Source organism: Heterocephalus glaber, unplaced genomic scaffold, assembly GCF_053883595.1.
Source record: "Heterocephalus glaber isolate CG9 unplaced genomic scaffold, H.glaber_assembly_v1.0 deba00001608, whole genome shotgun sequence".
NCBI lineage: Eukaryota > Metazoa > Chordata > Mammalia > Rodentia > Bathyergidae > Heterocephalus > Heterocephalus glaber.
In genome coordinates, this window is record NW_028258379.1 from 34,659,844 (window position 1) to 34,672,871 (window position 13,028).

Below are 13,028 nucleotides of genomic sequence, written 5' to 3' on the forward strand. Positions count from 1 at the left end.
GCAGCAAGTGGGGAGGCTTCGGGGCTGTGGGAGGAAGCGTCCCGTAGCCCTGCACTGCAGCCGCGCCTGTCCTCTTTAGGTGCACAGGCAGCGGCTCCGTGGCTCTCACTATCACTTGCAGTCAGCACTGAGCTTGCATATCTGTTTTGACAGCTCACCGTGGATGCTCCTACGGGCCTCAAGCTTCATGTACACCCAGGGCAATGCTAGATGTCGTCACATAGCTGCTCCCATTTGCATCTCAAAAAAACAGGTAGGCTTGGTTACCTGTGTTTTACAGAGTGGGAATCTAGTTCCAATTAGAGGGGGCCAGCTTGTAGGTTGCATGTGTCTGGTATAGACAGCTGCTTCGAGGATCTATCTGCTACTTCAGGAGTGGCTGGGGGAGCGGCTTTTGGCTTTCTTTGTGTGGTGCTTGGCAGTCACTTTGTCACCACTGAGCTACAGCCTTTGTCAGAGACGCACAGCTGGAACCACTGGAGTGCATTCTTCCTGAGGAACTGGACAGGTCTGTGCAGCCTGGGGAGGTGTTTCTACCACATTGTGCCCCGGAAGAACTAAGGGAGGAAGTCTGGGGAGTGGAGCCACGAGCGGGCTCAGAGCGCAGCTGAAAGGAAGGTGCAGGTTGGAGAAGGGCTAGGACGAGGCCAGGAGCTCCTCCACCTAACAGGCTTCATCTGATTCCCTGGAAACACTGGCTTGAGGGACGTGTTCATTCCCTCGGCCTTTCTCCTCGGATGCGTGGCTCACTGAATCCTTTGGTTTCTTGCTGCATGTTGCTTTGTGTCGTTGGCTGAGCACCCAAGTGGTATGTGTGGTTCTTGATGGCAAGGACCATGTCTTGGAGTTCTTTATCCCTGTACACTCCCCACCCAGTGCATGGCGTGCTGAGCGTGGCCTGGACATGACTGACCTCTGTCATGAGCATCTCCTGGGTGGTTCTTGACCTATATGAGCAAAAAATTAAACACAACTGTATTTACATATGAACAAAAAAATTATTTTCCTCTCAGCCTCAGTTTCTCTCTTGAGAATGCCTTCCCCCTACTGCGATGTGACAAGGATGCGGTGTCTCCCTCCTGCCCAGCTCCTCCCCCTAGGCAGGATGCCTCCCAGATGCCTCATCCACCTGCCTTTGTTTGCTGGCTCTGGAAGGGAAGGGTCCCAGCCCCTCCCAGCATCCGGGAGAGTCCTGATGAACACAGACAGATACAGCCTTGTTTGCATATTAGCACTGGTGCCAGTCTGAGCCCAGCTGTGTGCAACGTAAGGTGAAATATAGATTCCCCCAACCCGGCCATGGCTTCTCCACTCGGCTAATCGAAAAGCCTTGAGTGGGCCCGAATTGCATATGCATAAGCTCTTCTTTGGCTCAGGTTAGCGGAGGCCGGTCTCTCCCCTTTCCATCCGTGGTGTCTCTTTGTGCTCCTTCGAGTTTCCTTCCGGATTAGCAGACTATCTGGGCTAAACAGTGCTTTGGAAAAGCCATCTGTCCAGGCTCTGGGCTGCCCTCCTGGAATCCCTGGGACTTGAATCTTGAACCCAAGCTCACCCTCCCACCCACCTACTCAGTATGGCAGCGGGAGCTACTAGAGGGAGCAGGTGCCCCTCCCCTCTGGCAGGATGAAGTCCAGCCCCTTCCGTCCCAGGCCTGCTTCCTTCCCACCCTCCAGCCCTCAGCCCTCCGGACTTACCTGTCCTCAGCCAGCCTTGCGTTCTCCAGCCTCTGACCCTCTGTACTCTGCCCTTTCGGGCACCCTGGGTGGGGCGGGGTGCAGAGGACGATCCAGAGCCCCCTCCCATTCCCATTGCCCAGTGTGTCTGCCTTTGGCACCTACCTGCCCTGGGGACTCACATCTGTACCCACCAGACCCTGGGCCTCCCTGGGCCTCGACCTAGAGCCTGCACACAGTAGATGCTGGGGGAAGAAAGCTCAGGGCCACTGTGCTCGTAATCCCCTTATCGAGAATTCCACTTTGAAAAGCTTGCTGCGTCTTGCCATAGGTGTGTTTCACAGAGGCTGAGGGTGGGAAGAAAAGCCAATTTTCGATCATTGAGGTGCCTTGAATGCAAACGACTAAACAGAGAGAGGGTCAACTAAGCAGGTCGCCATTGCTGTTGCCGCTGCTGCAGCCACGGAAGCCCTGCAGATCCTTGGTGGACATGCAGGACACACAGGTGGCCTATGTGTCATGTGGAAGTGGTGGGTGTCAGGTCAAGCTGCCCCCAGAACTTGCCCACTGTCTCCCTGCCCTCCATCTGTCCCTGCTGTGTCTCCTAGGCCCCCGCTCTTTCCTCTACTCCTCCATCCCGAGAGCTGGAAGAGCAGGGTACTGAATTGAGTTTATATAGCTTCCCCTGTATATATTTAGAGATAAGAAGTTCATTTGGGGATTAGGGGCTGCTTCTTGTCTATGCATCATTAAGCATATCACATCTGCTACTGAGCTAGCAATCAGCAGAATATTGAGAAAAGTTATAAAGAAATCTTTTCATCGGTTCATTTTCATTCCCATCTTCCTGTGTCCCTGGCTGTCAGACTTTTGCAAGCCGAGCGTACAGGAGGAAATGGAGCTGGGGCAGTGGAAGCCCAGCCTTGACTGGATTCTGAGAAGTGACTGTCCCTCAGCTTAGGCCTGCTATCTTCCGGGGGTGCGGGTCCCCGCTTGTGCACTTGTGTGCACGCGTGTGTGTACAAGCCTGTGGGTGCGGATGGGGGTGTCCAGACGATCTATGGAGAAGCTGTGTGTGTAGTTCTCTAGGGTGGACTTTTCAGGAAGTGCAGTGACCAGGACAGGAGCTGAAGGACCAACAGCCATCTCGACCACTGCTCTATGGTCAGGGGCTGGGCAACCTTGCCTAAGCTCCTTCCCCTCCGTCAGCCCCAGTCTCTGGGTTGGAAAGTGAGGCCATCAGGCTCAGTGGTCTCTCCTTGATGCGTGGTGGAAAGGGGCAGAGAGGCGGGGAAAGCTCTGCACAGACACGAGCTCAGAAGACGGTTCAGATGTCGCTGCTGTGGCAACCAGCCCTCTGCTCCTTGCTGCTTCCTTGCCAGCCGGCTTTCCCAGCCTGGAGGCTGAGCAGGGGGAGCTCTGGCCACAGGTCTCTGGCTTGGGAGGCTGGGGGCTGGAAACCGGGTCCTGCCTCAGAGTAGCAGGTAGGTCCTCCGCTGGCCACCAGGGCTCCTATGGCAGGTTTGGAGAACTGAGTCTCCTCTCCCCCTCCCTGGCCACCAGCAGTGAGCCTGGCCCTCTGGCCCCAGGTGGGTGAGCACTTGCTAGGTGTCCTGTCCTCTCTGGGGGCAGCTGTCCTGCAGTGTGACATGTGACTTGTTAAACTGCAGGTGTCACTGTGAGCCCTCCAATGGGGCTTGGCGCCCAGCCAGGCGGCCTATGAAGGCATCTGGCTGGCTTGCAGCTTGGCCGGCAGCGGAGGCAGGCCGGAACTGGGGCTGCACCCCACCCTCTCTTACTCTCCCGGCACAGCCCATGGTGGCCCACCCCTAGATAAGTAAATATCGGCCGGCCCGCGGCAGCCTGCTCTCAGAGAAAGTACCTTTACACAGGCGAGCAAATGGCTCTCCACACAGTGGCCTGCAATTAGGAAGACTGCTCCAAACTCTGGCGTTTGTGTGGTCACATTTAACCCTGCTGACCTCCCAGGCTGAAGGCCATGTGGTGGGGGACAGAGAAGTCACTGATAGCAGTCCCAGCCTGGCAGGCCTGAGACAGCATCCACGTGGGGGAAGTGGGGTGGCTGCCTGGGGTTCGGGGTCCTCCAGGTCCATGGGAGAGGACCCCCCAGCAGGAGGGGCCGGGCTGGTGAAATCAGCACAGGAGGAGAAGCCCAAATACACATGAGTTAACAGTGTAGAGGTTCAGGAGCCATGGATGACAAAGGTCCCCTTCTACAAGTCTACTTTAAAAAATAACTGGCTTGGGGCTGTTTTTAACTCCAGAAACTACAGCTCCCTGGTCATTTCTCATCCTGCTGCTGGCCAGTAAGTACCAACCGTTGTACAACAACCCTGGAACTCTGAGTGCAGCCCCCCAGCCCTGCAGCTGCCATGTGAGCCCCACCCCAACTCTGCTGTGGGGTACTTCTTGAGCCTCAACATACCTTCCCCAGCTGCTTCCCTTCTTTTGAATTCTGTATTTCATTCTGGACCAAGACACCCCCTGGACAAGAACAAAAAAATACTTTCTGGTGGGCACAGATTGGCGGCATCTAAGTACAGAAGTCGTGAGCCCTAGCCAGGGTCTGGGGGCTTCAAGGATGAGATACCTGGTTTGGACTCCCTTCTGTTAATTTCTGTTTAAAGAGAGCAGAGAAGGATGTGTGTGTGTGTGTGTGTGTGTGTGTGTCTTGGTGGGGAGCAGGGGCATGGAGTATTTCCAGACCTTAAAAAATAATAAGAAGAAACATAAATTTTTGAATAAGAATGGGCCATGTACTGTGACCGCAGGGCAAATGCAAATGTCTGTTTTCAAACACGGATTCGTGCATTCTTATTAGGAGTTCGTGACTGTGCCTCCATGCAGGACATTACATATTCATAAGTGCCGGGGACCCTGGCCGCCCCCTTCCGGCGTGGCCTTCCCAGCACCCGTGTCCATCAGTGTTGAAGGAGGAAGAGGAAGAAGGAGAAACCCTTGACCAGCCACACTGGGTCTGTTCCCTTCAGTTGCTAAAGTGTTAAGGGAACAGGAGATAAAAAGATGCACTCAGAAAAGGAAGCAGCGTGCAGTGCTCCACAAAGATCTTTTTAGTGTCAACTTAAATGTACACAAATAGCGGATGATGATCTCTTTTATTGGACTAACATTTATCCAGTAATACCCACACACTTTTAAAACCATTGAGGCCTCCTCTTCAGGTGTTCATTTGAATAGAAATAGCTGAATGAGTGTTTTTATAATTGATCCCATGAGAACTGAATGTCTAGTGCTGCATAACCAACATTTTCCCATCGCTGGTTTTTTTTTTCCCCCAAATTGCCACTCTGCAAAATTAGGATTTTGTACAGTTTTGATAAGAGAATTAACCTCCCACGTGCCAAACTCCCTGACTATGAGGGGCTCCCCAGGAGCCAGCAGTTGCAGGTCGGCTTTGACACCTGGCCACTTCGGGGGGCTTTGCTACTTCAAAACCCCAGAGTTGTGGAGGAGTGGACTTGATGGAGGCAGAGGGGGACAGTCAGCTTTGCAGGACCAGGCCTGGAGTCCTGTGCCTCTGATTTTTCCATCCCCACTCGCCGGAACTCCCTGCCTTGGCCACACAGACCTGATCCTGTGCCCACCTCAGGGGTGCAGGGAGCCTGGCCTTAGAAAACCACGAGAGCTTTATCGTTCCACCCCCATGAGCCTCTTCGAGTGCTGCCAAGCACCTCCTTTTGGTCTTCACTTTAGTTTGGGGTTATACTCACAATATATGTTCACTGCAGAACGTTTGAAAACCATGGAAGTATACAGTTGGAACTAAATATTACCCCAAATGCCACCACGCAGGCTGACACGGTTTTCATTTTTACATGTTTACACCATTGTCTTTTCTTCCAGTCTCCCTGTCTGTGCAGTCCCGCTCTGCACAGAGCTACCTGTAAGTTTTTTCTCCACTTGGACATATACACAAAGCATGTGCCCTGTCTTTGAGCTTTGTCCACTTCAATTCTGCGGCAGCACATGCAGCCATCAAATGGCTGTAGCTGAATTTAATTAACCCCTATGACGGACCAGGGAGCTTTCTTTTTTGACTGTGTAGAAAAGAAATGTCAGTCTTTGGCCATTCTAGAGGTAGATGTATTTAAATGAGGTAAGGAAGTTATTTCGAAAAAAATTTCCCTTTGTGGCCTGGAAACGATAGGAAAGAGTGGTTTCTTGCAGCAGCAAATGAGCAGTAAGCGCACCTCAGTAAGCCAAGCCCTCAGTGGTGACAGTGGGGTGAGAAGGACTGGGGACAGCAGGTCAGGGGACCTCAGCCTCTGTGGGTCCTGGTGCCAGGCAGGCTGTGTCCGGCTGCAGGGAGCGGAAACCCCAGCTCACCTGGCTTGGAGAACAGGGACACTATTGTGGTGGGGACACGCTGGGATTTCCGGTGTGGAGATGGGGGCGTGGCTAATCCAGCGCCCCTGGAATATCTCTAAGGACTTTTTTTCTGACTCCAGTCCCTTTCCGGGTCACACGCCCATGCTAAAGCCCGTCAGGGCGGGGAGCCTGGGACCCCTTCCCTTCTGAGGCTGAAGTTGAGGCTGACAGAGACACTCCCAGTGCTCCATGGGAGCCCCTCTCCCCCTACTGGGCCAGAGCCCCTGCTCCTGGCCTCCTCCAGGCCCCTCTCGGCTGTGGGCTGACCTCTTTGAGCTGCAGGCTCTCCCAGACCCCAAGGCCACCCTCACCGGGTGACCAGAATGGTAACCATCTCAGCACCGCTGCTTCACGGTGGCTCTCGGGTGCTGAGAGCCACCGTGAGGCCTGACCAGCCTGGGTGCTGGTCTTGTTGGTCCCACTGGGTGCCTCAGGAGTTCCCACACCCCTACCACCAACGCCCGCACCTCCACGGCCTCTGCTCCCAACTGTGTGACTGAGCCCCTCGGTTCTACCCTCCTGCTTCAGGAGGCAGTCTGGTAATTTTCCTTCCTGCACAGGAAGCTCATTGGCTGAGAGGGGCGGATCACAGCATCACATCCCCAGACCTAGCTCATTGGTTACTATGGGGATGGGTGTGTTCCAAAATCAGTTCAGTAAGAGCTCACCCGGGGATGTCTGCTGGGATTCATGTGTGGGTCACCAGGACAAGAGCCTAGGGACCGCGGTGACCATCGTACCACTGCACGGGACAGTCGGCCTGACAGGGAAGCCAACACGGGGGAAAGCAGAGTGAGAAGATGAGGAGTGGCCAGGTCTGATGACACCCGCTGAGCTCCTCCATCAGCCATGCCTGCAGCAGGACTATGTCTTTAGTAATCATTTATGGAAGCCACTTTTCTGTCTCACATACACTAGATTGATGGATTGTTGCTGCAGCTGAAGAGTCCTGACTAGAACACCCATCCACCAGGCTTCTCTTCCAAAACCAGACCCCCATGCTCCTGCTTCAATGACTGCCAAACCCTGCCATGTGCCCTGGCCACCCTCATAGTGACCGTCCATCCCTGATGTCAAGGCAGGTTAGGCCCAAGAAGCCTCACTTTGCCATTTCCTGCTCCCTGGTGCCGCTGAGCGGATGTAGGCCCCTCTTCTGAGAAGGATCCAGGCGGAAACAGGAAGTGTGTTTCATCCTCCCTCTCCACATGGACCCCTCCCCTTGGGCTAGGCTTCTGGGTTGCACACCAATAACCCAGCTGGAGCTCTGGGCTGGTTTTCTGCTCTCCAAGTTGCCCACTGGGTGCCCATGGCACTGTTCAGCCAGTCTCGGCACATTTCCTGGGCTCATCCTTCTTCATAAATCACATCTCCGGCCTGTGCCTCACTGGGGACGAAATCCAGGGTGCTTTGCAGCAGAAACACCCTGGCAGCTTCAGGCAGTGGCTTCAGGCCAAGGGCTGCCGGGCCAAGAGGAGAGGCCTGGAGTTCACAGGACCAGCCAGCTGCCACTGTGCAAGAAGCAGGCCCAGAGGAGGTGTCATTTCTCAAGGAAACCTGGAAAACCAACTTTTCATGGGAAATTTCCCATTTAAAAAAAACCCAAACAGTTGGCAACTAAATCAATCGAAACATCACAAACACCAAAAGTCTCCTGGACCATCCCGATTGTGGCTTCTTTCCCAGTGGATTGATAAGTGACAGTGTCAGGCCTTAAAGAGGAGGATGGCCTGGGGACAGATAACTGGGAGGCCTGGCCCTAGCTTGGACACTGTGAGACCTGGGGGAATTACCGAGTCTCTAAAAATTCCCAGTTGCTTTTGTGAGTTCGCAGAAAGTCCTGTCACAATCCGGCAGAATGCCTCCTTGTTCCCATTTTGCAGAAAGGAAAATGCAGTGCAGGGAGGCAGCTGGGAGTGGGTGGGGGGTGGCTGTGTGTCTCTGGGTTCAGGAAACTCAGGCTGCGGAGCAAGAGGCCTGGCCGGTGTCCTGGGCCCAAGTGGCTCTTTTCCCTGGAGTTGAGGTCCCCTCCTCACCCCTACCTGGCCTCCCTCTCTGTGGCCTTCAAAACCTCTTCCTCTTCCTCCTCCTCCTTCCGGCCTCAGGGATGCTGGGCAAGCACTCTCCCACTGAGCTGCACCCTCAGCCCTGTCATACACCCCTCAGCCCCAGTGTGCTTGCCGTGTGCTGGGTGCTGGGTGGCACTTCTGCTGGTGCTGAGTTAGCAACTTCTCTCCAATTCAGGAAAGGTCCCTGAGGGAGATGGTGCCCAGTGTGTCCCTGCTGTGTGATGGCGACCATCAGGGAAGTCTCTTCATCACTTTCTGGTCTTCAGGACCCTTTCTTTCACCCAAGAAAATGGTTTCTTGAAGGACAGAGACTCCGAGGAGAGAGACTCCCTCTCCTGGCCTTCACAGACTACCTCTTGCACTGGCTTTGTTAGTAGTGCTCAGTGGGGTACAGGGGCAGTGTAGGTAGAGCCTTCTAAGGTCACATGTGCCCAGAAGGTCACCACAATTTGCCAGAAGCTTGAGCTTTTTTTGGTACCGGGGATCGAACTCAGGTCCTTGCGCTTGCTCAGCAGGCAGCGAAACCACTGAGCTAAATCCCCGGCCCAGCTTGAGCTTTTTTAGTTTCCTCGTAGAAGAGGACAGCAAGCACAAGCTGCTTGCATGAGCCCACACTGCACGGGGAGAAGAACGGCCGGGCCTTCTTAAATAACCTGCTCAGCAAGCCACACAGCAAAGTCACAGCGAAACTCATTCTCTTAAGTTTTTGATCTCAAGTTGAGCAGGGCTGTTCTCCCCTCTCCACTCAACCTGCCCTGTGTGTCTTTGGTGTAACACATTCACTGCTTTGATTCAGAAGCACAAGTTATGTTTTCCTGGAAATTCTTAACCTGCTCCTCTTTATTCGGTTCTTTGTGTTGTTGTTTTTTTATCAGTGTGTATTGGTTGTACAGAGTAATGTTTTCATCTTGGCAGATTTGTCCATGAACACTTTGATTGTCCTCACATCCATGCACTCACACCCATCACCCTAGAGTGTGTGTGTGTGTGTGAGAGAGAGATGTAGTTCAGGCTGTCCTTGAACTTGCAATTCTCCTGCCTCAGCCTCCCAAGTGCTGAGAGTGCAGGCATTTGTCACGGTGCCCAGCTTCTGTCTGTTAGCTCTTCTTTGGGAGTGGTTCTTTGACAACCAGTGTGTGAACCACAGAAGACCTGTGTTGGGTGACAGCCCTGTCTGACTCCCTGTGGAACGAGCCACCATCCTACCTGTCACCCTGCTCAGCAGCACTGTCCTCCTGGCCCTGTGGGCCCTAGGTTTTGGACCCGTAGTCCAGGGGCTCATTTCCTATGTTCATGGGAAAGCGGCCTCTGCCCAAGGGAATCTGCTCTCCGCCTCTTCCTCCTCTTCCTCCTCCCTCTCCTTCTCCCTTTCATCTCCTTCTTCTTCATCTTCTTCTGTTTCACCACCAGGGACTGGACCTAGGGCTTTACACTGAGCTACATCCCCAGCCCCACCCATTTCTGGGGGGTTCTGAGACAGTCTCGCTATGTAGTTAAGGCTCGCCTTGAGCTCACTATGTAGCCCAGGCTGGCTTGGAATTCATGGTGACCCTCCTGCCTCAGCCTCCCATAGTGCTGGGATCACAGGTGTGCATAACCGTGCCTAGCTCATTATTATTACAGAAATTTTAGACGTACACTAAAAGTAGAATCATCTAATGAGCCATCATCCATTTCTATCTTTCCTTCTTTTCTTTAGTACCAGGGATTGAACTTGGGACCTTGTGCTTGCGAGGCTGGCAGCAGAACCACTGAGCTAAATCCCCGGCCCCGTCATCCACTTCTAACAATGAGCAATTCCTGACTAGTTTCATTTCACCTGTGTACACCCAGCCCCTCATTTTAAAACAAATGGACCCCAGGAAAAGGGGCCACACGACTCTCTAAAGAACAAGGGCTGTTGGTGGGAGCCCAACCCTCACAGAACTGCCACCCTCGCTCTGAACCCCAGCACTGCCCCCATCCACAGCTATTGCTCCGCCCACCCACACCAGCTCCTTTACAGCTGTGTCACCTGCTGCCCACTGAATCTCCAGCCCTCGGTTTCCTCATCCGGGAAATGGGAACATTCCCCAAGTGAGTCTCTTCCAAAAGCTCCTATGACAGTCAGCCAAGAAGGCGTGTGTGTGCAAAGTACCTGGTCAAGTTACAAAAAATGACATTTCTGGTAGAGAAAAACCAGGTCACGCCAGGGACAGGGGACACGCTGGTCCTGACTGTGGTGAGACTCGATGCCTGGCTCTTCTTCAGGCCCACACAGGACTCCTGCCTGTTCCTGGCCCGCCTTGCTTCCTCCCAGGGGCAGAAACCACAATAATCAAGAGAAATTGTATTTTAATGACATTAAAAAAAAAACCCTCAAAATGGAAAAACCCACAATGAACAAAATATCCACATTTTGAATAAAGACAGGATCAATTACACCAGACCATATTAGAGCCTGAGGCAAAAGGAAAAATCAGTTAGACTGATCCTGTCTTTGTTTAAAATGTTAATATTTTGCTCATTGTGCATTTTCCCCATTCCTTTTTAAAAATTATGATTATTAAGATATGACTGGTCTTGATCTTGGCCCCTTGTACATTCTGTGCCCAGGGCGAGTGTGCCAGGGCCCCAGACCTGAGGACAGAGGACCCCTGAGCTGGTTTGCTGCTGCGATGGGGTCCCTGGCAGCCCCCAACTTCAGTAAAATCCCTCACACACAGAAAGGCCTCAGTGAGTGCGTTCGTATAGAAATGGAGAGAAAGCGCGGCTTTCAAAATCGCCGACATTTTCGTGATGGCAGGGAAGGCCGGCCTGTGCTGGACCGAGCCTCTCGGTGGACAGGGGGAGGCCAAGGAGAGGGAGGCGGCCTGGTGACATTGAACCTGTGCCCTTGCTGAGCACCTCTCTTCCATGCCCAGACCACCCCGGTAGCAAGACACCCAGGACTCTGGGGCTAGAGGACCCTTGCTGCCTGCATTTTAAGGGCAGCCTGCTCTAGTCATGCCCCCAAACACACATTTTTGTGGCTGGCTGGAGGGCCACCCTTGCAGTTCAGGTCAGCTTTTCCAGACACTGACGAGTATTTGCCAGGAAAGTTTCCTTCGAAGGCCCGGGGCAGGCAGTACCCCTTCACACAGGAGGCTCAGCGGGTCGCTGCTCTCCTGTGGAGTGGGTACAAAACACTGAAATCCATCATGCTCATCTCTGTCCTCTCCTTGGTGATGGTTTGGTCCTAAAAGGCCCCTAGCTGGGTGTGGTGTGCACGCCTGTGATCCTAGCACTCCGGGAAGCTGGGCTGGAGGATTGCAAGTCTGAGCCCAGCCTGGGCAATTTACCAATGTAGGGAGACCCCGTCTTAAAACAACAAATAAAAAGGGCTGGGGATGTAGCTCAGTATGAAGGCCCTGGGTTCAATCCTCAGTACCAACACAACAAAACAATCCCCCCAAAGGAGAATTTGTGAATTAAGAACCGGCAAGATGAAAATCTTGAAGATTATACATGAAACTGGATTTATTTGTTTATTTTTATTTTTTGCAGGGCTGGGTAAGGAATCCAGGGGGGCCTCGTACACACTAAACATGCACTTTACTACTGAACTATGCCCCAGCTCTAAGAGGCTGGATTTCTTGTTAGAAATACATTTATTTATGTTCACTAAAACAGCAAAACCAAAACAGCAGCCTAACTAAAGGGACTACCGTAGATGTCTCGTACATTGTAAATAAATAATGAAGGGCACCATAGTTAATTTCCAAGTGCCAGTCACTGGAGAAATGTTCACCGAAACTCAGTAGAATGCTTACCGGATGGTCCTCAACCTGTGGTGGGCTTCTGCCCTGTAAGCCCACCATAAACTCTAAGTACCAAAGGGCGAAATGCGTTTACTACACTTCACCTAGGGACCGTCCCAGCTCCGCCACTCGGCAAACCATAGAGTCCCCTCATGATTTCTGGGCTGCCTAGAACCGCTGGTCACTGAATCGTTCAGCATTGAGACAGAGAGGACAAGGTCGCATATCATCACCTTGTGAGAAAGACCCAAATTCAAAACTGGAAGTGTGGATTCTCCCAAAAGCAAATCGCCTTCACACCACTGTGAAGTTGAAACACTGCGAATCAAATTCTCCTAAGTCAAGGAGGGGCGGCTGCACACACTCAGGAGCCCACCCTGAGCAGGCTGGGTGTGAACCCCGACTCCTCCCTGGGATGAGGTACTGCTTTAAGCTTCAGTCTTCTCATCTGCAAAATGAGAGAAGTTCTTTGCCAGGTTGCTGACAAAGTTAAAGGAGACCATGATTCACAGCGCTTGGCTGTGACCAAAGTCAAGGCCTGATAAGGGCGGGTTCTCCTGCTCCCTAGAGCTCAGGGCAGGGGAACGAACATACCCAGACATGGGTGCCGGGCACAGATCCTGGCTCTGGCGGCTTGGGGCTCACTCAAGCTGGGGCACCCTCTTTCAAAACAGATTCCAAGTTAGGCTCAGGGCTTTAGAAAGGGCTCCGGCTGTGTGAGTCTCTTCCCCGGGGCAGGGTTTCACCTGCAGCGACGGAGCTTGGGGACCACTGTGTCCAAGTGCCCAGCACAGCCCCTCCTCCATGAGGAGCCGCCTCGGTGTCTTTCCAGAAGCCCCAAGAGCAGACCCTGAGGTGCAGGAGGGTGCCCTGAGCCCCAGCACCCATGCCCAGGCCATTGGTCTGGGGCCTGCAGATGAAAGTCCTGCACATTGGCAAGGCTGCACTGGAAACTCACCCAACATAGCCCCCCACCCAGGGCCTTCTTGGCCAGCACAGAGGCCGCCGGCTGGAGCGAATGGCAGAGCTGGGATCCAGGCTGCAGCCTGCCAGGCCTGCCTGAGTGTGCCCAGCTGTGGCCATGCTGCCAGTCCGCAGCC

General features: G+C 53.4%; 1 protein-coding gene across 10 annotated transcripts in view; it reads left to right on the forward strand.

Moving 5' to 3' along the window:
* Papola (poly(A) polymerase alpha) overlaps positions 1–13,028 on the forward strand; it is a 102,262-nt gene that overhangs the window by 81,451 nt on the left and 7,783 nt on the right. For all 10 annotated transcript variants that reach the window (XR_015445129.1, XR_015445130.1, XR_015445131.1 and 7 more), the window contains one exon: positions 154–253. The gene's annotated coding sequence lies outside the window, so the exon portion shown is untranslated. The remainder of the gene's footprint in view (positions 1–153; positions 254–13,028) is intronic.